Below are 27,908 nucleotides of genomic sequence, written 5' to 3'. Positions count from 1 at the left end.
TTGACAGCTGAGAAGTGATCAGGAAAAGGTAACTATTGTTGCCTGTTCATTTGTATCCCACCTTCTGCCTTACAGGCTTTGGGCAGCAGTCGGCTTACTAGCTCTACCCAAAGCTACTAAGTGTCCAGGTTTGTGTGAATAATTTGTCCGTTATTAACTCCGCTAGTACATCCTCACCCCCAGAACTGTTCACGCCCCCGACACGCACAGTCACACCGCACACAAAGTGTGTTCAAGTTCCAAGCCATCAAGCCAACTCGCTGCCACCTGACTTCTGCAGTGAAATGTTCTTCTGTAGCAACTGAATGAGCATCTCTCACCAATTCTGAAAGTCTGTTAATAAAGACCTTGTGTCATGAATGCCTGGCTAAAAAATCCCACACCTCGTACGATGTGTCCCATAGCTAAGAGAATCTGAGACCCCCAATGGGGGGGTCAATAAATAATCAATCAATAAAGACATCGAGAGTTTCTTCTTTTGGTGTTTTGGAAGATGAAATGCACACCTCTAAATGACTTCATATGAAAAAACACACAATATTGTAAAACATGACCAGGTCTAGAGGACCTGGGCCTTGGGATGCATTCTTGTTCACCACAGAGGTGCCCAGGCTAGGCCAGTGGGATGTGATCAAGGAAAGATGGGGACAATCACAAAACAACCACCCTCTACAGCAACTTCTGAGACTCAGGTTTCCCGTCCTCCAGGGAAGGGAGGCTCCTTGTATCTTGTTGGCCGCCCTGTCAGTCCCATCGATCAACGCTGCGTGACCTCTGCTCCCTTGCACCTCGGGCTGCCAGTGTTGGCACAAGGTTGGCTTAGGAAGACCCAAAGCAACGGCATCATCCAGATGGCACTGTCCTCAGCCATCTCCCCTGCACTGGCCCCTGTTGCTGTGTTTGTTTTCACACCATCAATGCACGTGGCAGGCTCCCACACCCACTGACACCAGTACCCCATGTCATACTCATGGGTTAGTATTATTTGTATTTTGACAAACACATGCAGTGATAAAAATTATACTAAACCATGAGCTAAAGAAAACCAACACAGATTGAGTCCTTCTGTGATTTAAAAAAAAAAAAAAGAACTCATTGATTTTTTTTTTTTTTAATTCCAAGTAGTATATTCTTTGAAGAAAATTTTGGCGTCTCTGCTCTACTGTTGCCCCAAGCATAGGATCAGCTGAGTTCTTCCCTTTTCCAAAACCAAGAATCAGCCAGAGAGGGCCCAACAAGGTGGTCTTTGTCACAGGGGTGGTGTGGTTGTCTCTGGGGATCACATGAGGACTGACACCCCCCAGGGGACCATCTCTGGATGATGGTGCCACCTGTGTGCCAACCTCCTCCTTTCCCATCCCAGGCTGACCAGGTCCCCAAGCCCCTTGTCCCTCTCTGCTCCTCTTCTTTCTCTCTGTGTTATCAGTATCTTCTATAAATTCCTGAGCCCCCGTCCACTTCAGCCCCTCCTAGTGATGTAGGGGAGAGAAAACACAAAGTAACAACAGAAGTCAAAATACAGCAGTAATAATTTCACGTAAATTCTTCTCGTTCGGGTTTATAAATCTAAAGTTTACCTAAATATTTCAAATTTAGTTTCACAGAAATAGCAGTTCATAAATATCCCCTCTGCAGACTCTTTTTTTTTTTTTAAACATCTTTATTGGAGTATAATTGCTTTACAATGGTGTGTTAGTTTCTGCTTTATAACAAAGTGAATCAGTTATACATATACATATGTTGCCATATCTCTTCCCTCTTGCGTCTCCCTCCCTCCCACCCTCCCTATCCCACCCCTCTAGGTGGTCACAAAGCACAGAACTGATCTCCCTGTGCTATGCGGCTGCTTCCCACTAGCTATCTATTTTACATTATATGTCTTTATATATGTGTATATATGTCTATGCCACTCTCTCACCCTGTCACATCTTACCCCTCCCCCTCCCCATATCCTCAAGTCCATTCTCTAGTAGGTCTGTGTCTCTATTCCCATCTTGCCACTAGGTTCTTCATGACCTTTTTTTTTTTTTTTTTCCTTAGATTCCATATATATGTGTTAGCATACGGTATTTGTTTTTCTCTTTCTGACTTACTTCACTCTGTATGACAGACTCTAACTCCATCCACCTCACTACAAATACCTCCATTTCGTTTCTTTTTATGGCTGAGCAGACTCTTGTATGTACTTGATGAGTTTCTACCTGGGGTTATGCTGTAGATGTTTATCCATGTTGATGTATACAGCCCAGAAAATCTGTTCCCTGGAAGAATCAAATGTCTCTCTCTTAAAAAATCGATCTTAATAACGTTTCTAAGGTTGGGTTAAACAAGTAGCACTAAATAAATTTTAATAAAATTTTTAAATAGTAGATGATTTCTGAAAGGAAGATATTCCTAGCAAGAGGTAGCATAGGGTCTGTTCTTATTAGCATCAAATGAACTTATTGAAGTTGAATATCAATTATGTCCAAATGATCACTGAAGCCTTGTTTTGCTTTTTCATAAATTTAAATTGGCCAAAAAATGTTAAATTACTTTAGAATAATTTAGATTTTAAATTACTCAGTGTTCATTTCCAACTCCGTAGGCCTGAGAGGGAAGTGTACTTTTAATAGGTTTGTTTATTGATAAATAAAAGGCGGATGGTCTCCTACAATTTCTGCAATTTCTTTTGGAAACTTCACGGAGCTCCCGAGGAAGAGGTGGCTTATAATTTAACCACATTTGGATGAAAAGCAAACAACAGGCCTTAAAGAGCCAGGCCTCTTCGTTTAGCATCCTCTCTGTCCCCAGGAAAGGACATGATGCAGAGACGGGAAGTCCCTCTGTGTCTGCCCAAAAGGACGGAGGAGACTTGACGGGGCACCACTGAGGTGAAGTTCACAGCCCCTCAGCTCTCCTGCTCCCACCGCCAAGTGGGGAGAGCGGGCCCAGGAGATGGAAAGATGGTTATTGTAGGTTAGAAAGCTGACTTGATTTTCTGAAAAGCTAACAGAGGAAACCACTCTTTTCCAGGAGGGCTCAGAGCCCTGCTGAAAGGACGCAGAGTTGCAGGTCCTCTGCCTGGGGCCTGGCACGGGCTGGCCCTGTCCCCCTGCTCTGTCCTCTACCGCCACCTCCTATCTCTAGACAAGGGCCTCCTCTTCTGCTTTTTGGGTGGTTACCGTCCACTGAAAGCACTCGGAGGAGGCCTGGGGCACCGGATCACGGAGAATCCCTCCCAGTACAAAAACAGGCCACAGCTGGAATGGGAAAAAAGTTCCAGAAGCAGAGAATGGTGATGGTTGCACAACATTGTGAATGGGATGTACGCCGCTGTGGTGTACAGTTAAAAATGGTTACAGTGGCAATCACATGTATGTTACATATACAATGTAATATATATTATATAAGAAATTATATATACATTAAAATAAAATTATATAGAAGATATATGACATGAATTATATACACACATAATATAAAAGTAAATAAAAAATATAAAATTATATATGTAAATTATGTGTACACTTATAGTATAATTATAGTATAGTATAATTATATATATGTAAATTATATATGTAAATTATATATGTAAATTATATATGTAAATTACATGTACACATAGTATAATTATATATAACATTTATTATATCTTGCATATTGTATATCATATATATATATATAAACACAACAAAAATGTTTTAAAAAAATAGGCCACTGCCGTACAATGGACTCTTGAGCAAAATGAGAAAGCTTACAAGAATTAAAAAATAAAAACTCCTAGACATGAGTTGTTCCCTTTTGAGAAAGGTGTGAACCATTTTCAAGAATAAGCAAGCATCCTGCTTGCACATCAAAAAGAGAATAAATGAGACATTAAATAAACAGCAATTTAAAAAGGATCATTTTCTAACAAGGTTTTGTTCCCCTGAGAACCATAGGAGTTGTCAGCATTCCTTAAGATGACAAATCTTTTTTCCCCTTAATTAGCATCTCTGCAGACAAACTGCCCCAAACAGATGGCTATAAAGCCAGCTGCATATAGTTATTTTTTTGTAAAAACAAATAAAAGGAAGAAAATCAACAGCAGCAAGACTTGAGCCAATTAAATTGCATTGAATTTCATTTCCAGTTCAATTGATAATTTATTCTCTAACCCCAAAATAATCACACAACTCTCAGAGTCAGAAAGAAACGTCATCGGTAAATGGGTTCTCTGGCATCTAAGGCTCGCTGCATTCAATGATGAGTCCTCGGTTCTAAAAGCAGTCATGTCAATACTCAATATTTTATTTCCTGACTTTTTTACCTTGATTCTCCCGAAATGGACCCAAGACATTTCTTCCTAAATATGCATATACGTTTATCCTCTACAATTTGTCATCCAGTGGTGTACCCAGTTCAATTACAGGAAGTCAGACAATGCCTATTTCAAGGCATCTCAAAATCCAAATGCAATAATGAATTACCAGCTAGAAGGCTGTAAAGCAGAGACGCGTTTCTAACGCATGAGCCCTGCGTGTACACACTCCCAGACCTGGTTTAAAATGTAGCTTCGGTGGCTTCCATTCAGGGGAGCTGCCTATGGACCAGGCCTGGGGCTATGGGCCTGCTGTGAATTACTCACTGGATTTTCACACAGGTCCCCTGGTCGGTGATGTTACAGTCCGCACTTCACCTGCAACAGTAATGTGGCACAGTTACGTCATTTGCTCAAGGCCACAGGCCAGTATGTGGAGAAGTGGGATGGGAGGGCGGGATGCTGATCTCCCAGCTCTGTGCTGCCTGTCTGTTACCTTTGCAGACCCTACCTGCCCGCAGCTTCTTGAATCTTCCATGATTTACAGCGGGTCCTTCAAATCCACTAGGGCTTTATCTCCTAAAGGTATTTATTTTTTAGTATTACTTTATATATTATAATATCATATCATAATGATATTACAATATATGTTATACACAATATATTACGCATTATATATTGTATGATATTGCTATTTGTTTACATTATATTTAAATATAATCTATTTATTTTCAATTGTGTTCAACACAATCGAAGAAAGTTCTCATATACTCACTGTTTCAAAAGTGCCTGCTGAGATTTTCTTTCATTTGTTTATTCTGTTTTGTTTCAGTCAAAAATGATTGGATTGTTAACCTTATACCTCTTTCAGAGTGTGAAGGTATGACTTTGCTTAGCTTTATTCTAGGGCATTCTCTGTATTTGAGGGGAAGGCGCTTCACTGTCCTTGGTGCGCGTAACATGAAAATAGCTTCATCTGCGGTCTCTGGGTGCCTTCCCTGGAGACACCCCTTTGCCTGTGGGGCCTGCAAAGCTGCCCACCCCCTTTTCTCATATAACCAAGGTTATCTAATGGGTTGACCCTCCACTGGAGAAATGTATCCAGTCATTACTTACTTTCTGAAATGCAAGCCCTTGGATGCCCTTCAATTAGCAATTCAAAACGTCTTCCGTCTGAGCTACTAAATTAGCCACCGTCCACTCGCGTCTGTCACTTGCTAACACGAGAAGGACGCGGTCCCTCTCCTCCCACTGGCTTTGCACTGAGCTGGAAGGTAGGGAAGCAGCCCGGCCAGACCACATGAGCTCACCCCCTGAGAGATAAGGCTCGCAGGCTATGAACTGGTAATATACTCTCAGCTGCTATTAACTAAAAAACAAACGATGCTTCTCCTGGGCCTGGTCCCTCCCTGTCTCCCCACGCCCGCTTCCCTGAAACTAGAGAGATGTGCCAGTGAGAGGTCCCAGGGCATCAGCGGGAAGAGGCCCCGAGGGCGATGCAGTCCTGCCTCACTCATGGCTCAGGCACCCTCTCTCCTGCTCTGACTGTTCCCCCAGCTGGCCTTGTCTCCCCAGCCGGAAGCCAGGAGCCTGAGGTTCAGGCTGGGCTCTTGGCGGGCAGGCGCGGTCACAGACCCGCCTCCCTGTGTGGCTGTGAGCTGTGGTGTTCCCTGGCCTCGGGAGAGGGGACACGGCACTGTGCCAGACCCGCTCTGGGGATTCTGATTAGGAGTCGGGGCTGAAGCGTCCAAGAGGAAAAGGGTCCCCTTTGCCAAGCCCCTTGCCGGGTGCTCACGCTTCACTTGGGGTCCTTGTAGAGAGGTGTGGACCTTGCATCCATCCGTGGCACCTCTGGGTCTACACCAATCTGAACATGATCTGACAAATAGAAATCTATAAAGCACCTTCCCTGTCTTTGCTTCTGCTACCGAGAAACTCTGAGTCAAATCTAACGTTCAACGTAGAAACTGTACGATCTTGTGTTCGTAATATCCTTACCTTCTCCTCCTGCTATATGATCTTGAACTTTTGTGTTTATCTGAATGACTCAGCTTCATTTATCTTTTCTTATCAACAGCTTCAAATCCTCTGGAAAAGAAGACAAAGAAAAAAAAAAGTAAATACTAAGTCCCTTACTTTTTCACGGTTTAGAAGTAAATGATATTTTTGCACCGTGTCCTCAGATCCTTTCTGCCGTGGGGCAGGATTTGAGTGAGTTGATGAATTAAATGCCTGCAGCACATCAGAACCATAAGGTTTCCTTCACCTTCACCAGGAGAGGAATGCAGAAACTTCCTTTGATTCTGGAAAAGGACTGCATGTCCGTGCAGGTGTACTGCTGTGGGACAGGGTTTCTTGTGGTTTATTGCACTGGATTTGATTCTTCAGAGCTGATTATTCATTTATTTGTTCATTCACTCCCTCAACAACCTTATGTAACGTATAGTCGAAACATGAAAAGCTCAGTGCACTAGAAATTAGAACAGTATCCTCAGGAAGCCTAAAGAACTGGCTTAGAAATGGATTTTGACTCGAGAATAGCTGACCAGGAAGGACAAAGGAGGTAGAAGATGGTGTATGCAGAAGGGGGAGGGGATGAGAAAGCATGGAAGTTTGTGCGCTGAGATCAGAGTGCTAGGGACGCGGAGTGGGACCAGGTCTGGCTTCCTGGGCACGTGACTTGCTCTGTCACACAGGGCCTGGGGCTTAGAAGGACCCCGTACTTGGTTTAATGCTCTGCTGTCATCATCTTGGCATTTTTCACTTTTGAATAAGTGGCCCTGCATCTTAATTTTGCATCAGGCCTTGCAAATTATGCAGCTGGTCCTAAAGAGAGGTAAGGCAGGAGAACCTGAAAGATGGTGAGAGATGGTGACAGGTGGACGGTGGATGGGTTTCCACACTGGGGGTTTTGGTAATAGAGTCAGTGGGGGCTTTTGAAAGCCTCCCTTCCACAGCTGCCCCTGCCGGCCTCCTGTTCCTGGGATGAATCATATCCGGGCTCAGTTCCTTCCCCGCCCACCTGGACCAGAGGCTTCATCGCCAGGACTGCTCTCAACCAACATGCTAACCCTCTGCTCATGGACGCTGCTGGGTCCTCGTCCATCCTCACAGCTTCTCCAGCACAGCAGGTCAGGCTTGATGGGAAGACACACAGAGATGGAAACTCTATGATTTCTCAAGCCACACCACCCCTTTTTCTTGTCCTAATCTGCTCCCTCCCTGCTACCTGCTATGACCCATCAACCCATCACGCCTCCCGTTCCACATGCAGCTCCACAGCCCCACACCCGGACGATTTCCCTTCCTACTTCATTCAGACGGTCCTTCCACCCACCACATCTTCATCCCCAGTCATCTTCTCCTCTTTGGGAGGACCCCAGGCGTGTGGGGGGCAACCCCGTCTGTGCTCACCGTGGCCTCTTTGCGTGACTTCGGACCTGTTTGTAGACTTTTTCTCCTCTGCTCTCAGCTTCTCCCTCTCTTCTGGACTCTTTGCATAAGCCAATAAACAAGCTCAGTTTCCTCTAATCTGAATAAATAAATGCATGTGCGAACGCCCCCTCTTCCCCACCAACTTCGTCAGGCTTCTCTCCTTCCTCGAGCTGTTGCACCTTCACGATCCCAGACGCACAGCTCTGTCCAGTCCCTGCTTCTCCCTTCATGGGGTGTCCTCTTCCCCCGTGACCTGACTTGGCTTTTTGTCCTGGTTCTTTCTCTCTGTCACAGCTCAAGGATCACCTGGTCCAACTCATAGGTCTACAGCCGGGATTCAGACCCAGGTCTGTCTGATTCCAGAGCGGGAGAGGAGATACCCAAACAAGGAAGTGGTCACTGAACACGCTCCCTGCAACTTCCTTTTTCACCTGCCTCGGCTCTATCTTTGGTCTGGCGGCAAATATTCATCCCTCCTCCTCTCTCCATGACGCTGGGTCTGAAAACACGAGTCACTTTGGTTGATGGGATGTGAGCAGGCTGATGCAAGTGGCTGCTTCAGATGCCACCTCATCCTTGGCTCAGCTCCTGCCATCCTGTCTCGCATCCCAGGTGGCCACTGGTCCAGGACGAGAAAACACCCGGAGGAGACCTGAGCCTGACAGTCTGGAGCCCAGGGCAGTCAAGCCCTGCCAATGCTAGCCAACCCACAGATCCTTAAGCAAGAAGAAGTCTTTGCTATTGGAAACCACTGATGTTCGGGCTTGTTTGATACACAGCATTAGCATAGCAAAAGCTGACTAATACACTCTCCCATATGTTGGGGTTACCAGTAAGAAGTGAAATACATCCACAAAGCTTACAGAAAAAAGAGAAAGGGAAAATGCTAAGTCCTTAGAAGACCCACAGGCAAGACGAAGTCAGCTTTTAGTGAAAGCTGTGTTTATAGACAGAAGCTTCCAAATCGGTTGTCTGAAAAACACAGCAGTAACTGGCTGGTCCACAAATCCCCTCCCGAAGACTGTCATAAAGATCCTTTTTCCCCTTGACCTTGTGAGGACATACAGAGGGCACTCCACGGGAGCATGGCTGTTGCTCCCACCCCCGCCCCTTACTCATTCCACCCCAGGGGGGCCCGAATGGCTTCTGTCACGGGTGAATTTGAGAGAAGGAACAGAAGCCCCTTTTCTCTCCTTTCTCCACGCGGACCATGCAGTCTGGTCTGTTGTCTACCCTGCTGCAGGGGCTTTCCCCTAGGAAGGACTTACTCAGTGACTGGGTGAGTGGATAGCAGAATTGAGGGATGGGGGCACAAGTCCATTTTTTCACAGACATAACTACATTTTAGGGGAAAAAAATGTTATTGGGGATAAAGTTTTATCCCTAGTGGCTTGACACCTACATTATTTCTCAGCTGGTCCCTAATTCAGGCAGGCAGGAAAGAAAGGGATGTTAATGACTAATCTCCTAAGACTTCAAACTAAAATAATTTACAGTAACATAACTTAGAGTATAAAAATCATATCTGTCAGGGAAGAAATCACTGGGTTTACATCTGAGATCCATGAAGGGCTAAGCAAGAGGTACCCTTCTGTAACTTATGCACTGCCTACCTTGGAAGAGCATGGCATATCCATGTCAAAGACCTTTCGATGAAGGAGGTTCCCATATTAAGATGTGGAACAGGCTAAACTATGGGAAACTACCTTAAATCAATTAAATTTGTCCTTTTGTGTTAGAACAGTGACCAATTGTAGCATAAATAATGGTTTGGACCTTGAAGACACCTGTCGATGCCGCTCAAATGTTAATGAGACAAACACTCCTGCTAAAGATTTAAAAAAATATATCTACCTTTCAGACATACTTGGTACGTTCAAAACACTGCCTCTTGCCGAAAGGACTAACAGCGGTAATGGACCATGGAAGCTTCTGTAAAAGGCATGTGAAGACAGCTGATAATTGAAGTTGGAAGGACCTTAATGAATTGCTAGTTGTTACTACCAATTTTCTAGGCTTGCACCAAAGTTTCCATCTCTAGCAGCTTCAACATAACCAAGTCTTTGGAAGCATGCAGAGTCCATAGAATTAGAATGTTTTCCAGGAACATTTTTCTGGAACATCTCAGGTCGACTCTGTGCAGAAGGGACTTTCCCCATCAGGGTCTCAACCTTCTCACCATCTAGGGAACTTCATATCCTCCCATTTGTAAGAAGGCTTTAAGCAAAACTTTATTAAGTAAGGAAAAATTGTTTTCTCATTTATATTTATCAAAGATAAATACCAAGTCCTCCATCTACTTAGAAAACCCAGTTTAAGCACATCAAATTGCTATCATTCAAGCCAATAATGAAACTTCACATTTACATGATTTCCATGCTGCTATCCAAGCAAATGTGTCTTATTCACTGGAAAGATCTGTTAATAGTTCAGAGACCCCCTTTACTACCTTCTCTGCCCCCAGGAGTCTGTCTGTCAATTGGGATACACTGATTTAAAGGATCTGCCTACTAAAATCCTATGAGTAAACCTCTGCCAATAATCCTACAACAATTAAATATTGCCAGAATAGGGGGAATTTTTTCTATTCATTCACCTAATTGGATAAGAGTTTCTTACCTCACCCAACGTCCAACATGGAAAATTACAAGTTGATTGAGGAAGGAATGAACAACAGAGAGATAGGGGTTAATGGAAATAAAAGTGGGGAAAGTGCACATAGAGCTGACTTGTATGAGATTCCACAGTGAGCCCTCATGGATGTACAGAGGTTGGCAAAGTGTCCTGGAGAAGAGGGAAAAGATGCTGTAAGCAAAAGCAGTGCCCCAATCCTTCTTTGTTTTTTGTTTGTTTGTTTTTGTTTTTTTTTAAATCAGGAATGTATGTTTATTTCATTATAAAAAACAAAACAAAGCAGATTCATCCCCCAAAGAGTACTGTATCCTTTAAAGCAGTAGCAATCACAAGGCACATATGTACAAAATACCTCAAGCAAAATAGAAACTAAACATTAAAAAAAATATGTTATTTAAAAAGATGTTGAAGACCATTTGTTAACATGAACATATATTATAAAATGACATTTTTAATATAATTTTATTCCTTTCCCTTTAATAAGAGATGGAGTAATAGTGTAATATTTATGTACTATCTTGTGGCACATATCACAAACATTTATACCACCCAACTTGGTTTGCTAAGGGAAAAACAGATAGCTAAAGCACAGCTTAAAAATTTTATTTTTAGCACTTTCACATCTTTTTTAGATATCTGGAATTCATAAGCTGAAAAGAAATAAAGGTCTCATTTTCTTTAGCTTAGAAAAAGCCTGTAGTTATACACCCCTAGGAAACCCACTATACAAAAAAGAATACATTCAAAATATTCTAAAATATCAAGGACGTGATTTCTATTTTGGGATCATCACAATAATCCTCCTCCAAAAACAGATTAGAAGCCAACACATAATGAATGTAAAGGTCAACTTACTAAAATAAAATAGTATTTGATTTAAATTGTTGCTCACTTAGGAAGTATAATGACTATTCTCTGGTCAAAGATGCTAAGATTCACTGTTATAAATGGTGCAACATCAGTATTTAGTGTATATAAAAATTCTAGGATTCAAATATATTTTAATGAAAAGTTTATAATAATCACACAAAAAGTATTCCTTTATATATTAACCACGATTGAGCTTCACATGACGAAGACTGAAAAAGATGTGGTTGAATTAGATCTTCAATACCTTTTGTATCATATATGCTGAAGTGCCTCTAAGCTTTAATGTTGCAGACAATTTTCTATGAGATATTAAGGAGTGCTCACAATCTTTACCATTAGAAGGGAAAGAAGATAAACTGAAGCTCCATTTTTAAACAATGACAACAAAAAGAAGAATATAAAAAACTAGTATTAATAAAACATTTAAATAGTACAAAATAGCAGAATTTAAATATCAGTTATATGCTGTCATTACTTGGGCTTTTGGATGTGTTTTCTTTTAAGTAACCAGCATCCTTCTCATCTAGTGACACCCAGTCTGGTACCCGCAGGCCCCCTCTGGCTCGCTCTGCAGTGACTCTGAGCTCTGTCTGCGTGTTGCGTGGTGAGCGGCCACCAGACCCCAGACTAAAGCATCACGGTCTGGGCCACCTTGCTGACCGTGGACACAGCTTTCTCCAGTTCCTCTTCTGTTTGTTCCCCTGTGACCACAGCCCTAATGCACGGAGAAGGGAGACACTTCTCTTCTTTCTCCAGGTAGCGCCCCTGAGTTCACGCGATGCCTCTGTCTGTGCACTGAGTTACAATATCCTGAAGTAGTTTAACCTCTCTTTCTCGACACCCAGTGTTCTCTTCCAGCAGGAGGTGAAATGCCGGACAAATGAACTCACCCACCACTCTTAATCCAGAAATGCCTTGTAAAGCTTTATGGATTCGTTTGCACTTTTCCTGGATTTTCTTCCATGATGTTGAGGGTCTCAGTTGCAGCAGCAGCTAACAGGGGAGGGGTAACGAAGCTGAAAAGCAGTATCCCTGGCCGGAAAGTCACAGATGGTCAGTTACGGAAGACCTGCCACAGCAGAAACCCCCAACAGAAGTAAGTGAATTCTCCTTGTTGGCACTGATAAGATCAATATGATCAATATTGATTCCAAAATGCTCAGTGACTCCTCGGTCATGCTCCCCCAGGACTCCAAACGAAAGGCTTTCCTCCAGAAAGATCCTTGCTTTATATTTGTACTTTAACTGAACCAGTTCTGGAAGAGGGCAAATTGTTCCAGTATTCATGTACAAGCCTTCGACTACAAAGAAATGTCGAGTTACACAAGCCTTGCGAAGATTCTTTTGATCTTCCGTCTCTTGTTCTTTTAGTGGTTGTTCCAGGTCATCCGTATCATTATGGTTAAATAGCTTACTGTCACTACGTGATGCCTGTAATCCCTTCTGAATAGCAAAGCAGGCAGCTTTATCTACAGACACAATGTCCCCTCTCTTAGAGCAAGCAGGAGTAGCACTGGCTATCACGGCAAATCCATATGAGTGTATAATGGCTGCTTCCGTCTTCATACATTTTGCCAGGCAGTCTTCCAAATCCAAGTGCACATCAAATGTGCCATAAAATCCTTTAGGTCCACAAGTTCCCACACCATACTTCTTTAGAGATGCCAAAGATGCTGCCTTGAGCCTAGGGTTATCCAACAATCCAAGAAAATTGAATGAGGCAAAGTTTATACCTTCTTTTCCATTCACCACAATGTTATGGCTTTTGGAGGGCCTGAAACGATGTTATAGTTGACAGCAGGAAGGTCTCTTGAGACAGGAGAAACGAGAGGTTCTGGTTGCCAAGCTTCAATCAATTCTTCCTTTTCCTTGACTGTAAGATCAGAAATCGTTCTTGTAACTTGTATGTTTTAGAGAAAAGAAGTCTGATTATCCAGAGTATTAAAATTCCTTCCAAAATAAGATGATAAACAGGAGCCTTAACGAAATTATCCACGTCAGGTCTTCTTTTCAACTGTACATTTCCAGGATAAAGGCCAGGCTGACTTTTACGTTTTACACAGCTAAACACACTAAGTGCATGTAGAAGATTCCAGATAATAACTAAGCCCCCATCAGTCCGTTATGGGGTGCTATATTCCAATAGGTTGTCATTGGAAAGTCATTTTAAAAATGTATTTAGAAATGGAAATACAAATAATTTTCGAACATTAGACAGAAAGAAAGCACTGATGATTCACAATAGTTAAAAAAATTCAGAAGGTGGGGACAGTGAAATTGCTGACAATTTCATATATAAACTTTCAGGTCATTGCACAAGTAACTTTAAAACTACATACATGTTGCATATGTTTGGGTACACAGCAAGACTCCTCAAATTCTGCATACACGGTGCACAGAAATTAGAAGCAAAACCAGAAATCTAAGACTATTTTTAAAATTTGCTGATCCCTCCTGAATGTAATTCAGTTAAGAATGAGGACTCCTCTACTAAAAAAATCCTTTTGGTTTCATCAATAATCAGATTATAGTTGACAAACGTAAGTCCAAGTCATGAGTTAAATATTCCACTCCACAGAGAAATCATCCTAAGAAAAGTTTAAATGTCTACTGAATTAATAAAAATCACAAATGTGGCTTCTTTTCTTCCCTAGGAAATGTTACATCCGGGAGGACTTCTCACTCATGGTCAATACCAAGGTATGAGAAGTTACATAGTAAGAGGGCAGTCTTCAAAAAGGCAGCAACAATATATAGTAGAAATTACTCGTTTCTAAAAAAAAAAAAGAAATCTTAAATTTTAGTGGCTCATCTTAGTCACTGTAATCTACCTAAGGGTGGACATCACCTCAGCCCTACTTGCTCTCTTAACTGGTTTTTTTTTTTTTCAAAACGTCCTGATGGGTTTTACAATGATACACCTTGCATCATCACCCTTGCCAGTAAGTGCAATATTAAGTTTTAAGAAAATTATCAAAAGAAAACTGAGATTCACTTTAAATGAATGTAAGCTCTGTAAGAACAGGGACTTTTACCTGTTCGCTCACTGCACTATTCCCCACGTCTAGATCTCTGCTGTCCAATACTGTAGCCACTAGCACCATTCAACTATTTAAATACACATCTAAGTTAAATTAAATGGAAAATTCAGCCCCTCAGTTGCACTAGCCGCGTTTCAAGTGCTTAACAGCCACACGTGGTTAGTGGCTACTGTACTGAACAGCTCAGAGGACACGCAGAAAGTTCTATTGCACAGCACATGGAAACTCACTAAATGTCAAATGAACGAACATGCTCCAAGACTGACATTTAAAAATTTCATATTATCTTACCTACCTGAAAGAGCTGGTCTTTCAAAAAAGCTCCTAACTAGTCTTTCTTTAGAAATTTACTAAAATAGTTGTATCTTTACAAGACAGAAAATGGGACGTATGCAGAAGAATGACAAACTATTTCACGTACCTGAATCATTCGGCTTCCTTTCTAACCCTACGTCCAAACAAAAACAAAGTCCAACTTATTACAGCTCTTTCCCCTATTCCCTGCTCCACAGTTCCGAGAACCTGTCTTCCCTAGGGCCTCTCCAGACTGAGATTTTCCACTCTCCTTTCATCACTCCATTTTACCATCAGTCCCAACTCTCGTTTTCGACTAGCCTCTCTCCTGTCCCCAGGCAGGACCTGGAGAGGGCTCCGAGCTGTCAGGAGCGCAAAAACGAGACCCCCGGCTCCGGCTCCCACCCAGGCCTCCTTACATTCCGCCGCTGGGAAATATGTGTGCCTGTGAGACTTTCCAGCCAGGGACGCCAAGGGTCTGGGCATCACCCGGCCAGCCCCACCCAGGCCTCAGACCAAAAATCTACACAAACCGTCCACTTCCCCAGGGCTGGGTGAGCCCCAGTCCTTCTTTGGACTGCTAGTGGGGAATTCAGAAATCCAATTATTTAAATGGCTTCCACCTCTGATGATGTCATTCCAAAAGTCAATTGATGAGATGTATTCAAAGAGGTTTCCAGTGAATGGCCCACCTGTGGAGTGGCATGCCCCCTCCCCAAAGGAACTGTGAGTAACAAACTTTCTTTTCAATGGCAAGTATCTCTTGATCTGTTGGTCTTACTGACTCTCAAACTTTCTATTAATATTTTAAATTAATTTAAAATTAATATTTTAAAACAGGGGCCATGTGCAAGGACCAGAGAGCAAGTGAGGGGACCCCAGGAGCAAACAGAAACCCCTGGCCAACATCAAGCAAGGAAAGGGGGACTTTAGTCCTATGACTGCAAGGAACTGAATTCAGCCACCACCTGAGGGAGGCTGGAAACGTCTCCCTCCCCCAATCCCCCAGATAAGAGTCTCGTTGGGCCAACTCCTTGATTTGCGTCTGTGAGAGGCTGAGCAGAGAACCCAGCGGAGCCTGCCCAGACTTCTCAGCTAAGGAACTGGGAGAAATAATGGGGTTTTGTTTTAAGCCCCTAAGTTTGTGATAATTTATCACACAGCATAGAAAGCTAATACAATATACATAAAGATTCTACATATGCACATTCATTTATTGTATGTAGGCTGCTGCCTTAAAACGCTTATACAATTTAAATTTGGTATACTTCCTCAAATCCAGATAAATCATATCGTCTCGTTTACATTTTCAGGACACAGGAAGCATTTTCATTCCAGTGTTGAATGGAGTTCAAAACTACTAAACCATCGCCAAAGCTCTGAGCAGAGATCAGCCCCCTATGGTTTGTGCATCTGCACGTGGCTCATAATGGCGTTAAAGCCACAGGGACAACAGCCCAGGATGCACTTGTCTGGTGTTCTTTGATGAGGTCTGAATTGCTCATCTTTTAATACTAAGATTCCTGTGCCAGCTGGAAGTGTGCCCACAGTGCCCTTCTCCTCTCTGGCCCCGGTGAGCATGGAGATGCAAACATCAAGTACCCAGGAGGCCTGCCATGGTCAGCTGTTAGCAGTGACCAAGACAGACACCTTGGGGACATTGACAAATTGGAACGTATGCTACATGACAGATTCCTTCAGTGGAACAATCCTGTCTCATACAGCATCAAAAACAATGCGTTCCTGAAAATATAGTCCATTTTGACAAATAGTTGTTTCCAATCTTAATCAGAAGGTTATGGTAGGGATATAAATTTTTAAAAGCAAATTTTAAAGTTTAATGCATGTGTATTGCACACCTGTCATATTTATGGTTCTGAGCCAAGTGCTAGGACAGGGCGTGGAATAAGATGGATGCAGCCCAGTGTCCTCCTTCAAACCAGGTATATCCACAAACCTTTTCCTTCTCTGCAGATGTTCTCTTCAGAAAGATCTTAGGGTCCAAACCCCCGGATCAGGCAACATCCGTGATGCACCTGCTTCGGGAATTCGGGTCTGAGTCTCCACGGCCACCCTCCCATCAGGACGCACAACCGAGGCCATACATCTGCTCCCTGTCATGCTGGAGGTTTCTGTTCCACCACACGTGGTCCTCGGATGTCTGTCAATGAGCTGTCACTCTCCCTGGTACTGGGAGAGCAGAGAGTTAAAGGGTGGAATTCTTTGAGACACTCAAAAAAAATGCTTTCCTCTTGAGCTTTTTCATTTGCTTCATGATCAGCACCATGGCTGTTATTATAATTTGCCTCCACACTAATTGCCATTTCTCAACCTTAATGGACCCAGAACCACACTTAGCAACTGCTAAATGGCTCTGCATGACTCATCTGGGCCAGAGACTGGCGTTCTCCTCTGTGTGCAAACCCAGCCTCCCCTCCCCACAGGGGCTGCGTCCTGGCCCGGGGCAGCCTGTATCTCTCTGCAATGCCAAGCCCCTCGGTCCAGAAAGATTGGAGCCCTAAAACCTCCAGTTTTCAAGACAGACTCTCACTTGCCTGAGAAGGCCTACTGGGCTCGGGAACGGACACAAAGTTGGTCTCACATCTGCTGGAGCAAAGCCCAGATGGGACTGGGTCGTGTTGAGTGGACGTGCAGTCTTATATTCTCTATTCCACACTATCAGTCTCGTCTTCTTTTTGATCTTTATCTTTCGCGGGGAGGTGGGATGATCTGAATTAAAGGAGAAAACCCCAAAGCAAAGAACAGAGACTAGGAAAGCATGACTCCGTTACAGTCACTGACCTCTAAAACCACGGTGGCCAGTCTCGGTGTTCTCTGTGTGGTTATGTGTGAACACGTGTGAACGTGTGGTCTCCCCTTGTGGCTTGTCATTTGGGACCAGCCTTCCAGGCGACACACACACTCCAGTGATGAGGATGATCTCAGACTCTCAAAGTCTCACTACAGAAAAATAATACCTTTTTACCCAAAAAGTATTCTGTTCTGGAATAACCAAATCAATTCTTCATCCATAATTGAGAAAATGTAAATCAATCTCAAAGTTTCATACAGGCTTTACCAAATATTTTTATGTGTCAGGAACTGTGCTAAACAAAGACATCACAGAGGGATACAGTCAGATCATGTTCCACACACCCGCCCCAAAGTCTCCCATCTCACTTGAAGCCCTTGTACCAGCCCCAAGGCCCTGTGTGATTTAACCCCCAGACCTCAGCTCCCACCACCAGCCTCTTGAACTCTGTTCCAGCCACACTGGCCTCCTTCCTGTTCTCTGAATGTCAATCAAGTGCCGACCTCAGGGCCTTTGCACAGCTGTGCACTCAGCCTGGAATACTCTTCCCAGCCACCCACAAGGCTTATTCCTTCCTGTCCTTCAGGCCCTCACTCTAAACATCACTTTCTCCAGGCTTTCCAAGGACACGTTATCCAAAATTACACCCCCATCCTATTACCCTCTATTCCTCTTGCCTGGTTCAGAACAAACAAGAAAAGATGGGGGAGAAGGAATGTGGGGTCCAGAGGTTCAGAGGAGCCTGGATCTGACCATATTGCAGATCAATACCAATCACAAGCCCATCTTGTGAGGGTCCATGCCCACCCTGTGGGTTCATGGTGACTCCAACCTCACTTGTCCTCCTGAACCATCCCTGTTGGCACAGTCACAGATGAAAAAGCAATGTCTTCATGTGTTTACAGAACAGAGGTGCCATGGGAGCAACGACTTTGTTTTCCCCATGCTGTATCCCTGTGCTCAGACAGTTCCTGCCCCATGGGAGATTTGTTTGCTCAGAAGGGGTTCCACAAGTAGGAGCAGCACCCCTTTTTCTCTTCTCCCTATTTCCATTCCTGCTACATAGGATGCAGATGTGATGGCTGGAATGCCAGCAGCCTCTTGGATCATGATTTGCATACAATGATAGGACCCACATACTGAGAGTGGCCAAGCAGGAGGAGACTGGACCTGAGGACATGCAGACACTCTCACACCAGCCTGGACTGCCCCCCACCAAACTTGTCCTGATAAAACAAACCCTTACGATTTAAAGCACTATTTTTTTGAGGGGGGGGGTCTGTTAAGTGCTGTCAGTACATTCCAGCCAATAGTCAGCAGAGACACATCTGTAACTAAACAAGTTGTGTTTATTACTCATTACAGTGAGGGGGAGCTCACAATGTGGGAATCCACCAGGCATCTCAGTAAAAGCATAGGAGAGAAGACTTATCATAGGATTTAGTCTTTGTGCCTAACAGAAAGCCAATACTACAAAAATGTGGTTGAATGAATAAAGTGTAAGAAAAAAAAATCTGGAATGTAATGTAGCTCTTTTATATCTGACGAATACAAATTTAAATTTCTAGTTTAACGTGAATTAATGAATTGCTAACGTTGCTCAGATTTTTGGTCAAATTCAAAGTCCATGTATTTGTTGTAGCAATTTTTTAAATTTTACATTCCATAAGTCCTTCATTTGGACATAAACAAATTTCAGAGTTTGATCGATCAAAGTTTATGCAACTCAGAACTAGATGGGATTAGATTAAGGAAGTTTACTGACTTCACTTTTCAGAATATTAAAATAACCCACACTCAGATTCCCAAGTATACTAAGTCAGAATTGGGTGGTATTTGAATTAATCTGGGGATTGCAATAAAAAATCTATTTTGAGCTCATTGTTTACAGGTGAAATATTATTGTTTTGTGCCTGAAGCAAAATCCAAGAAAAACAAGGCTGCAATGTAATCACCATCCAATATAGATGCTGCTGAAAGAAAATAAATCAAGTTGATCCAAAAGGCGAGGAAAAAAACAATATTCTAATCTAAATTCACTTAGCTATTAGACCAAGCAAGGATGATCACAAAAGATGGATAGAGGAAAATCATCGTTCTGTAAATGTCTTTGAGTATGCATGATTTTTTAAGCTGTTTTAAAATCTGATAGTATAATGTTGCAGGATTTCATAACATGAACGAGATAATGAACTGATGCACAGAGGCAGTCATCCAAACACATATCCATTCATTTATTCAACCAATATTCATTGAGCATATAGAACAGACTTGGTTCCATACAAGGAGCTGAGAATAAACATCCTGAATTCAAGGGGTTTACAACCTGCTAGAAGAGACAAAATAAGAAGACTAAAATATTCCCCCCCACAGAGTGCGCAGAGAGTGGTAAAACTGGGATGATGGAAACATGGGTTATGAGAACCTAATCTAGCCTGGAAAGTAAGGATGATTTCAGAGGTAGAGATGCCAGTGGTGGGTCTAGGGAGTCAAATGGAGCTCTCCAGGTGTAGTAGAGGGAAAATCTTTCCCTGCAGAAGAAAGGGTGTGTGTAAAGCACGAAGGGAAGAGAGCAGATGACTGGTCCAGGATGCAGACAGCAGTTTGGGGAAGATGGATCTAGCATGAAGAATATTGAGACCAGAGAGAGATGGACCTGGGTGAGGAGGCAGAGAGCATATAGTTTTGTCCCAGGCCATGTGTGCTATCACTGTTTGCAGCTCTTCGTGTCCTCTCTGTATTTCAGTTCTACATCCCTGCCCACTCCCTGGGACTGCAGACCACCCACGGGCATGGGCAGAGGATGTGCCCCTGCCCCACTGATGATGGACTTCACAATGTGCACTTTTTTAAGCCAATAGAAGGTGAACAGACGTGACAACATACCAATTGCAGACCACAGCCTCAAGGCACCTCATGTCTCCATGTTCTAGTTGTCTTCTGCATGAAGAACCATCACCAAGTGTCCATTTCTCTTTCAACCCATGTGCACTAGACATGAAGCCAAACTGACCTGCAGCCTGAAGCTGGGGTGCCCAGTAGAACAGCTGAACCACAACTGACCTGCAGATGCACAAACATTAAAACAAATGATTGTCCTTGCAAGCCACTGTGGTTCATGACATTTTGTTATGAAGCACTACTGTGGCAATAGCTAACTAATACACATGTGCTAAGAAATGTAGATTTTACTCTGAAGGAGATGGAGAGCCCCGCTGAGAGAATTTTAGTCAGGGGAGGGACTGGACAGAATTCACATTTTAGAAATATCTCTTCTGGTATTTGCAGAATGCTTGGGCTAGAAGACGGAGAAGAACTGGAGTGCGTGGACCAATTAGGAGGCTACTGGGATGAGACCCTGAAATAAGGCAAATAGGAGAGGACAGACGGGAGAGATGCTAAGAGGGAGCTATCTACTCCTTTGTTGGGGGTGAGTGAAAGGGAGAACTTTCGGGTAACTACTATTTTCTGGATTTACTGCATTCTCTGACCCATGGAATCTGGAGGAGGAAAGTTTTAAAGGGAAACAAAATTAATTCCATTGGACTTCTTTTTTTTTGTTTGTTTTATTTTTTTGGCTGTATTGGGTCTTCGTTTCTGTGCGAGGGCTTTCTCTAGTTGCGGCGAGCGGAGGCCACTCTTCATCGCGTTGTGCGAGCCTCTCACTATCGCGGCCTCTCTTGTTGTGGAGCACAGGCTCCAGATGCGCAGGCTCAGTAGTTGTGGCTCACGGGCCTAGTTGCTCCGCGGCATGTGGGATGTTCCCAGACCAGGGCTCGAACCCATGTCCCCTGAATTGGCAGGCAGATTCTCAACCACTGTGCCACCAGGGAAGCCCCCATTGGACTTCTTGAGTCTGAGATGCTTGTGGTCTGTCCAAAGGGAGCAACCACTCCACAGGTCTGGAGCACGGTAGAGAGGTTTGCATCAGAGCTACAGTTTGGGGGAGCTTTACTGGCACTTGATATTGTACAAAGGAACCAGGATGACGTAGCATGAGAAGGGAGGGGACTGAGAATGGAAACCAGGGGGCTCCTGTATGAAAAAGGAAAACAAAAAAACAAGGAAGGAAAGGGACACAAAGAAGATAAATTGAGCAAAATGCTGCAAAAAATGCTAGAAAAGATGAGGACTTCAAACCTCCCTTCACCACTGGGTTAGTGGTAGAAAGAATGTCTCATAAAAAGTCTGGAACACTGTCCTGTGCTCAGCTTCTTTCTGCAGGAAGAACAGGAAGGAAGAACAGGAGGGAAAAATGAAGATGATGTGACTGCATTTGGGATTGTTAGGTTTGGGGCTAAGAGCGGGGATCTCAGGACAGAGCCAGGACTTAAAATACAGATTCTTAGTCCTGCATCGAAGCAGTGGTCAAAGCCACAGAAAGAAATACAGGGACCCAGGGAGAGATGGAGGGAGAAGAGAGGAAGGAGAACCATGGGTGCCATTAAAATTGAAGACATGGAATCTGGGCTTCCAATGGAAGCAGAGGATGAACAGTGAGAGCTGAGAAATTACCCAATACTGCACTGCCATGGGAATCAGGGGAGGAGTAAGCCTCTGGAAGGAACGTCTGGTGAATCGTGACAGACACCACAGCCATCCCAAGCAGAATTTAAAAGCTTATTACATGCAGCAATCGGGTTGAAGAGTTCCGGTGGCATGAAGAGGGGAGGGAGTCATTTTAACGTAAGAACTGAAGGGAATGGGGACCTGGTGGCAGAGCATGACTTCATTCTTTTGAGAACTTGATGAGAAGGGAGGTGGGTAAGGCAGAAAGGGTAGAGGCCCTTTCTGTAATAGAGGAGATGTTAGCATCTTTGTTGTCGAGAGGAAGTTTGTAGGAAAGAGCAGAGAACAGACCTGCAAGGGACAGAGGAGGAAAGATTGCTGATGTGGGGAGAGCCCCAGAGAAGGGTGACAGAGTGGGACAGAGCACCTGGTGGGCACCTTCTCTTCAAAACAATGAGAAGGAAGGACCCAGATAAACTGTGAGCAGGAGAAGAAGGACGTTGCAAGCAAGCTTGGAGGATTGGGATTGACCTATACACACTACTATACATAAAGCAGATAACTAATAAGGCCCTACTGTAGAGCACAGGGGACTCTACTGAATACTCTGTAATGGCCTATATGGGAAAATAATCTTAAAAAGACTGGATATATGTATATGTATAACTGATTCACTTTGCTGTACAGCAGAAACTAACACAACATTGTAAATCAACTATACCTTAACAAAAATTTTAAAAAAACAATAAAAGCAAGCTTGAAGATGCTATTTGACCTTTTGGTGGGATGTGTAGCAAAGGGATCCATTTAGGGACTTGAGCAAGGGAAAGTACCTAAAAATAGGTAAAGAAGAGGCTTGCGGTATCAGACCCCAGCTGAGATAAGGTAGTTTATTTCTGATTTCAGCAGAGTCAAATAGCAAGATTACTTTTTTTGCATGGTATGAACAGAAAGCAAAAGAATTGAATTCACCCAGGGAAAATGAGAATGGCAGGAAAAAGTCAATTCTTTGCCTATGATAGCATGGGTGATAGATGATTAAGAGATTGACTGACAAGGAGAGAAGCAAAACCAGAAAGAGGCTGGTATTCCCGACACTAACTCACACCCAGGGATCACCTGCTGACTCAGTGCCTCGCTCCACCTCCATCATCTCATGTCATCTGCAAACTAACCTTTGGAGAGAAGCCGGAGGAGGAAATGGAAAGGTGTGACACCAGGTCAGAATGAGGAAAAAGTATCACGTTTACGATGAGTGAAAACACCAAGTATCCGTGTAGAAAAGGTATCTCCAGGGGTTATAGTCTTAGACGTGAAGTTCTGAGTGGCAGTCTAGCCATGTGCATGTGTCAATGAAACGTTGGGGTGGCCCAAAATTCATTCGGTGTTTTCCGTAAGATGGCTCTAGTAGCACTTAGATGTCTTTAACTTCATTCGAAACAATTTTGTTAGATTGCATTATGACAGCTGTCATATCAGAGGTGCATTAAAAAAAAACTTATCAAAATTGGTGAATTTTTGTGTAGCCACCTTAGTATTGAAGATGGAAGGAAAAAAGGAACATTTTCGGCATATTATGCTTTCTTATTTCAAGAAAGGTAAAAATGCAACTGAAATGTAAAAAAAGATTTGTGATTTGTGCAGTGTATGGAGAAGGTGCTGTGACTGATCGAATGTGTCAAAAGTGGTTTGCGAAGTTACGTGCTGGAGATTTCTTGCTGGACGACACTCCATGGTCAGGTAGACCAGTTGAAGCTGATAGCGATCAAATCGAGACATTCATTGAGAACGATCAACATTATACCACGTGGGAGATAGCCAACATATTCAAGATATCCAAATCAAGCGTTGAAAATCATTTGCACCAGCTTGGTTATGTTCATCACTTTGATGTTTGGGTTCCACATAAGTTAAGCAAAAAAAACCTTCTTGACCGTATTTCTGCATGTGATTCTCTACTTAAATGTAACAAAAATGTTCCTTTTTTTTTTTTTAAACATCTTTGTTGAAGTATAATTGCTTTACAATGGTGTGTTAGTTTCTGTTTTATAACAAAGTGAATCAGTTATACATATACATATGTTCCCATATCTCTGCCCTCTTGCATCTCCCTCCCTCCCACCCTCCCCATCCCACCCCTCCAGGTGGTCACAAAGCACGGAGCTGATCTCCCTGTGCTATGCGGCTGCTTCCCACTAGTTATCTATTTTACATTCCATTTTTAAAACAAATTGGGACGGGCAATGAAAAGTGGATATTGTACAATAATATGGAATGGAAGAGATCATGGGGTAAGCAAAATGAACCACCAACAACCACACCAAAGGCCGGTCTTCATCCAAAGAAGGTGATGTTGTGTATATGGTGAGATTGGAAAGGAGTCCTCTATTATGAGCTCCTTCCGGAAAAACCAAACAATTAATCCAACAAGTACTGCTCCCAATTAGACCAACTGAAAGCAGCACTCAACAAAAAGTGTCTGGAATTAGTCAACAGAAAACGCATAATCTTCCATCAGGATACTGCAAGACTGCATGTTTCTTTGATGACTAGGCAAAAACTGTTACAGCTTGACTGGGAAGTTCTGATTCATCTGCCGTATTCACCAGACATTGCACCTTCGGATTTCCATTTATTGCTTTACAAAATTCTCTTAATGGAAAAAATTTCAATTCCCTGGAAGACTATAAAAGGTACCTGGAAGAGTTCTTGGCTCAGAAAGATAAAAAGTTTTGGGAAGATGGAATTATGAAGTTGTCTGAAAAATGGCAGAAAGTAGTGGAACAAAACAGTGAATATGTTGTTCAATAAAATTGTTGGTGAAAATGAAATATGTGTCTTTTATTTTTACTTAAAAACCGAAGGAACTTTTTGGCCAACCCGATACATTGGAGGTAAAGGTCATCTGAATTGGGAAGATTAAGAACAATTAAGTTCTCCTAGAGGCAAAAGGTTGAGAGATAATCCAAAGGGCATGCAACTTGTGGGAGGTCAATTCAGGTGAAAAGTTGGGTGTGGTATTCTTCAAAATGCATAACTTCAATTGAGTCATAAGAAAAGATCAGACCCCCAAATTGAGGGTCATTGCATAAAATACCTGATCAGTTCTCTTCAAACATGTCAAGAGCATAAAGACAAGGAAAAACTGAGGCTCTGTCACAGACTGAATAGATTAAAGAGTTATGACAACTACATGCAAGTGGATTCTGGGTTCAATCCTGAACAGAATAGGACATTAGTAGAAAAATGGTGAAATCTAGAGTAAAATTTAGCTAATAGCAATATACCAACGTTAGTTTCTTAGTTTTCATAATTGTACTATGGCTATGAAAGAGAGCATGCTAGATGACAGGTATACAGGAACTCGTTGTACTATCTTTGCAACTTTTCCATAAGCTTAACATTATTTTTAAATTAAAAAAAAATTTTAAAGGTGGGTATGAAGTGAGCTGTCTACCTGTCCTAGAAAAGTACAGACACCTCTGGCCCTTACATACATAAACCATCTTCCTTGGGTCCATGATGAAGTCTCCTACACAAATTCCAGTCCCAAGCAAATGACATTGCAGCTAGGAGCCTTGGTGTGGCGGCTTGGAGCACTGCAGTTGGTGGTACTCTACAGTCCCAAATAATTGCTCCACTTCAAAATCAAATTAGGAAATTCTCCATTTATATGGTAACATGGTAGCCATAATCAAGATACCTCCTCTCAACTTCAGCAGGGCTACCATGTTTCACAATGGCATGAAACACTATGTATGCAGAAGAATAATGGACCCCCAAGACGTCCACATCCTAATCCCAGAACCTTGTGAATATGTTAGGTTACATGGCAAAGGGAATTAAGGCTGCTAATCAGCTGACTCTGAGACAGAGAGATTATGCTGGGTTATCCAGGTGGGTCCCATGTAATCACAAGGGTCAAAAGTGGAGGAGGTAATCAGAAGAGAGAACCACAGAGATGGCAAGATGAGAAGGACTCAAAGTTGCTAGCTTTGAGAATGGAGGAAAGGGCCATGACCCTAGGAATGTGAAAAGACTCTGGAGGCTGGAAGAGGCAAGGATTTTCCAGAAACAAATGAAGTTCTGCCAATACCTGGATTTTAGCCCAGTAAGACCTGTGTCAGACCTCTGACCTACAGAACTATAAGATTAAAAATGTGTGTTCTCTCTTTGACATAAATCACAGCAAGATCATTTTTGATCCACCTCCTAGAGTAATGGAAATAAAAACAAAAATAAACAAATGGGACCTAATGAAACTTCAAAGCTTTTGCACAGCAAAGGAAACCATAAACAAGACGAAAAGACAACCCTCAGAATGGGAGAAAATATTTGCAAATGAAGCAACTGACAAAGGATTAATCTCCAAAATATATAAACAGCTCATTCAGCTCAATATTAAAGAAACAAACACCCCAATCCAAAAATGGGCATAAGACCTAAATAGACATTTCTCCAAAGAAGACATACAGACGGCCACAAAGCACATGATAAGATGCTCAACATCACTAATTATTAGAGAAATGCAAATCAAAATTACAATGAGGTATCACCTCACACCAGTTAGAATGGGCATCATCAGAAAATCTACAAACAACAAATGCTGGAGAGGGTATGGAGAAAAGGGAACCCTCTTGCACTGTTGGTGGGAATGTAAATTGATACAGCCACTATGGAGAACAATATGGAGGTTCCTTAAAAAACTAAAAATAGAATTACCATATGACCCAGCAATCCCACTACTGGGCATATACCCAGAGAAAACCGTAATTCAAAAAGACACATGCACCCGAATGTTCATTGCAGCACTATTTACAATAGCCAGGTCATGGAAGCAACCTAAATGCCCATCGACAGACAAATGGATAAAGAAGTTGTGGTACATATATACAATGGAATATTACTCAGCCATAAAAAGGAACGAAATTGAGTCATTTGTTGAGACGCGGATGGATCTAGAGACTGTCATACAGAGTGAAGTAAGTCAGAAAGAGAAAAACAAATATCGTATATTAACGCATGTATGTGGAACCTAGAAAAATGGTACAGATGAGCCGGTTTGCAGGGCAGAAGTTGAGACACAGATGTAGAGAACAGACATATGGACACCAAGGGGGGAAAACCACGGTGGGGTGGGGATGGTGGTGTGCTGAATTGGGCGATTGGGATTGACATGTATACACTGATGTGTATAAAACTGATGCCTAATAAGAACCTGCAGTATAAAAAAACAAACAAAACAAATAATACTAAACTTTCATTGGGTTATTTGTATGGAAATATGTTAATGTAAATGTTTCAGACATTACATGAAATTTCTAAAAATCTTATATGTTCTGGTATAATGTTATAAGTCATAATCCTAGTTATTACTTTAAAATGTATATCTCAGAAATAACTAATTTTCTTGTCAACTGCATTATTATGAACTTTCATCAAATCTTTAACCATGGTCATTTTTAAGTCTTTTGTCATTTACAGACAGTTCTGGGTGTACTCTGATGCTTTTGCAAATATGTACCTATAAAAGGCTTTCATCTTCAAGAAATTCATGGAAAAGACTCTGACAAGTACAGGTTTCTGGTAACTGACTGTACTGCTGAACTGAATGAATAAGCATTTTCAGAACTCTAATGAAAAACTGATGAACTCATAAAAGTGCTAACAAAAGATCAAGATGAAAAAAAAATTAATTACATGGGACTGAGTGAACTGATGAGGATGAGTATAATTTTTGTGACTTTCTGTTTGAATTAAAAAAAAAAAATCCCACAAGGACTCAGAGGCAAAGAATATACAAATCAATTTTCACTGCAAAGTAAAGGAGCTGTTACAGTGGAGGATTACTGGACTGAATGTCAATATTATGACATAGTATGAGTGTGTTTCATGTTTGGTAATTGCAATCATTGTTGCTTTTGTTATGGTCATCCATGTACAATGCTTGGTGTCAGTCTATTTATCTCTTGTAAAAATAAAATACAGTGTGTGTGTGTGAAAAAAAAAAAAATGTGTGTTCTGGGCTTCC

General features: G+C 42.4%; 1 pseudogene across 1 annotated transcript; it reads right to left on the bottom strand.

The window, feature by feature from the left end:
- Nucleotides 1–1,080: 1,080 nt before the first annotated feature.
- On the bottom strand, nucleotides 1,081–14,987 carry LOC309623411 (serine palmitoyltransferase 1 pseudogene; annotated as a pseudogene). Its single transcript, XR_014249893.1, has 2 exons — nucleotides 2,202–14,987; nucleotides 1,081–1,469 (listed from the first exon to the last, which is right to left on the bottom strand). The product of XR_014249893.1 is annotated as a serine palmitoyltransferase 1 pseudogene (transcript).
- Between the last annotated feature and the right edge of the window lie 12,921 nt (nucleotides 14,988–27,908).

Source organism: Balaenoptera borealis (assembly GCF_965194805.1).
Source record: "Balaenoptera borealis genome assembly, chromosome: 2".
Taxonomy (NCBI): Eukaryota; Metazoa; Chordata; class Mammalia; order Artiodactyla; family Balaenopteridae; genus Balaenoptera; species Balaenoptera borealis.
Note: the sequence above shows the minus strand (reverse complement) of the source record. Positions and strands in the feature narration are given on the sequence as shown.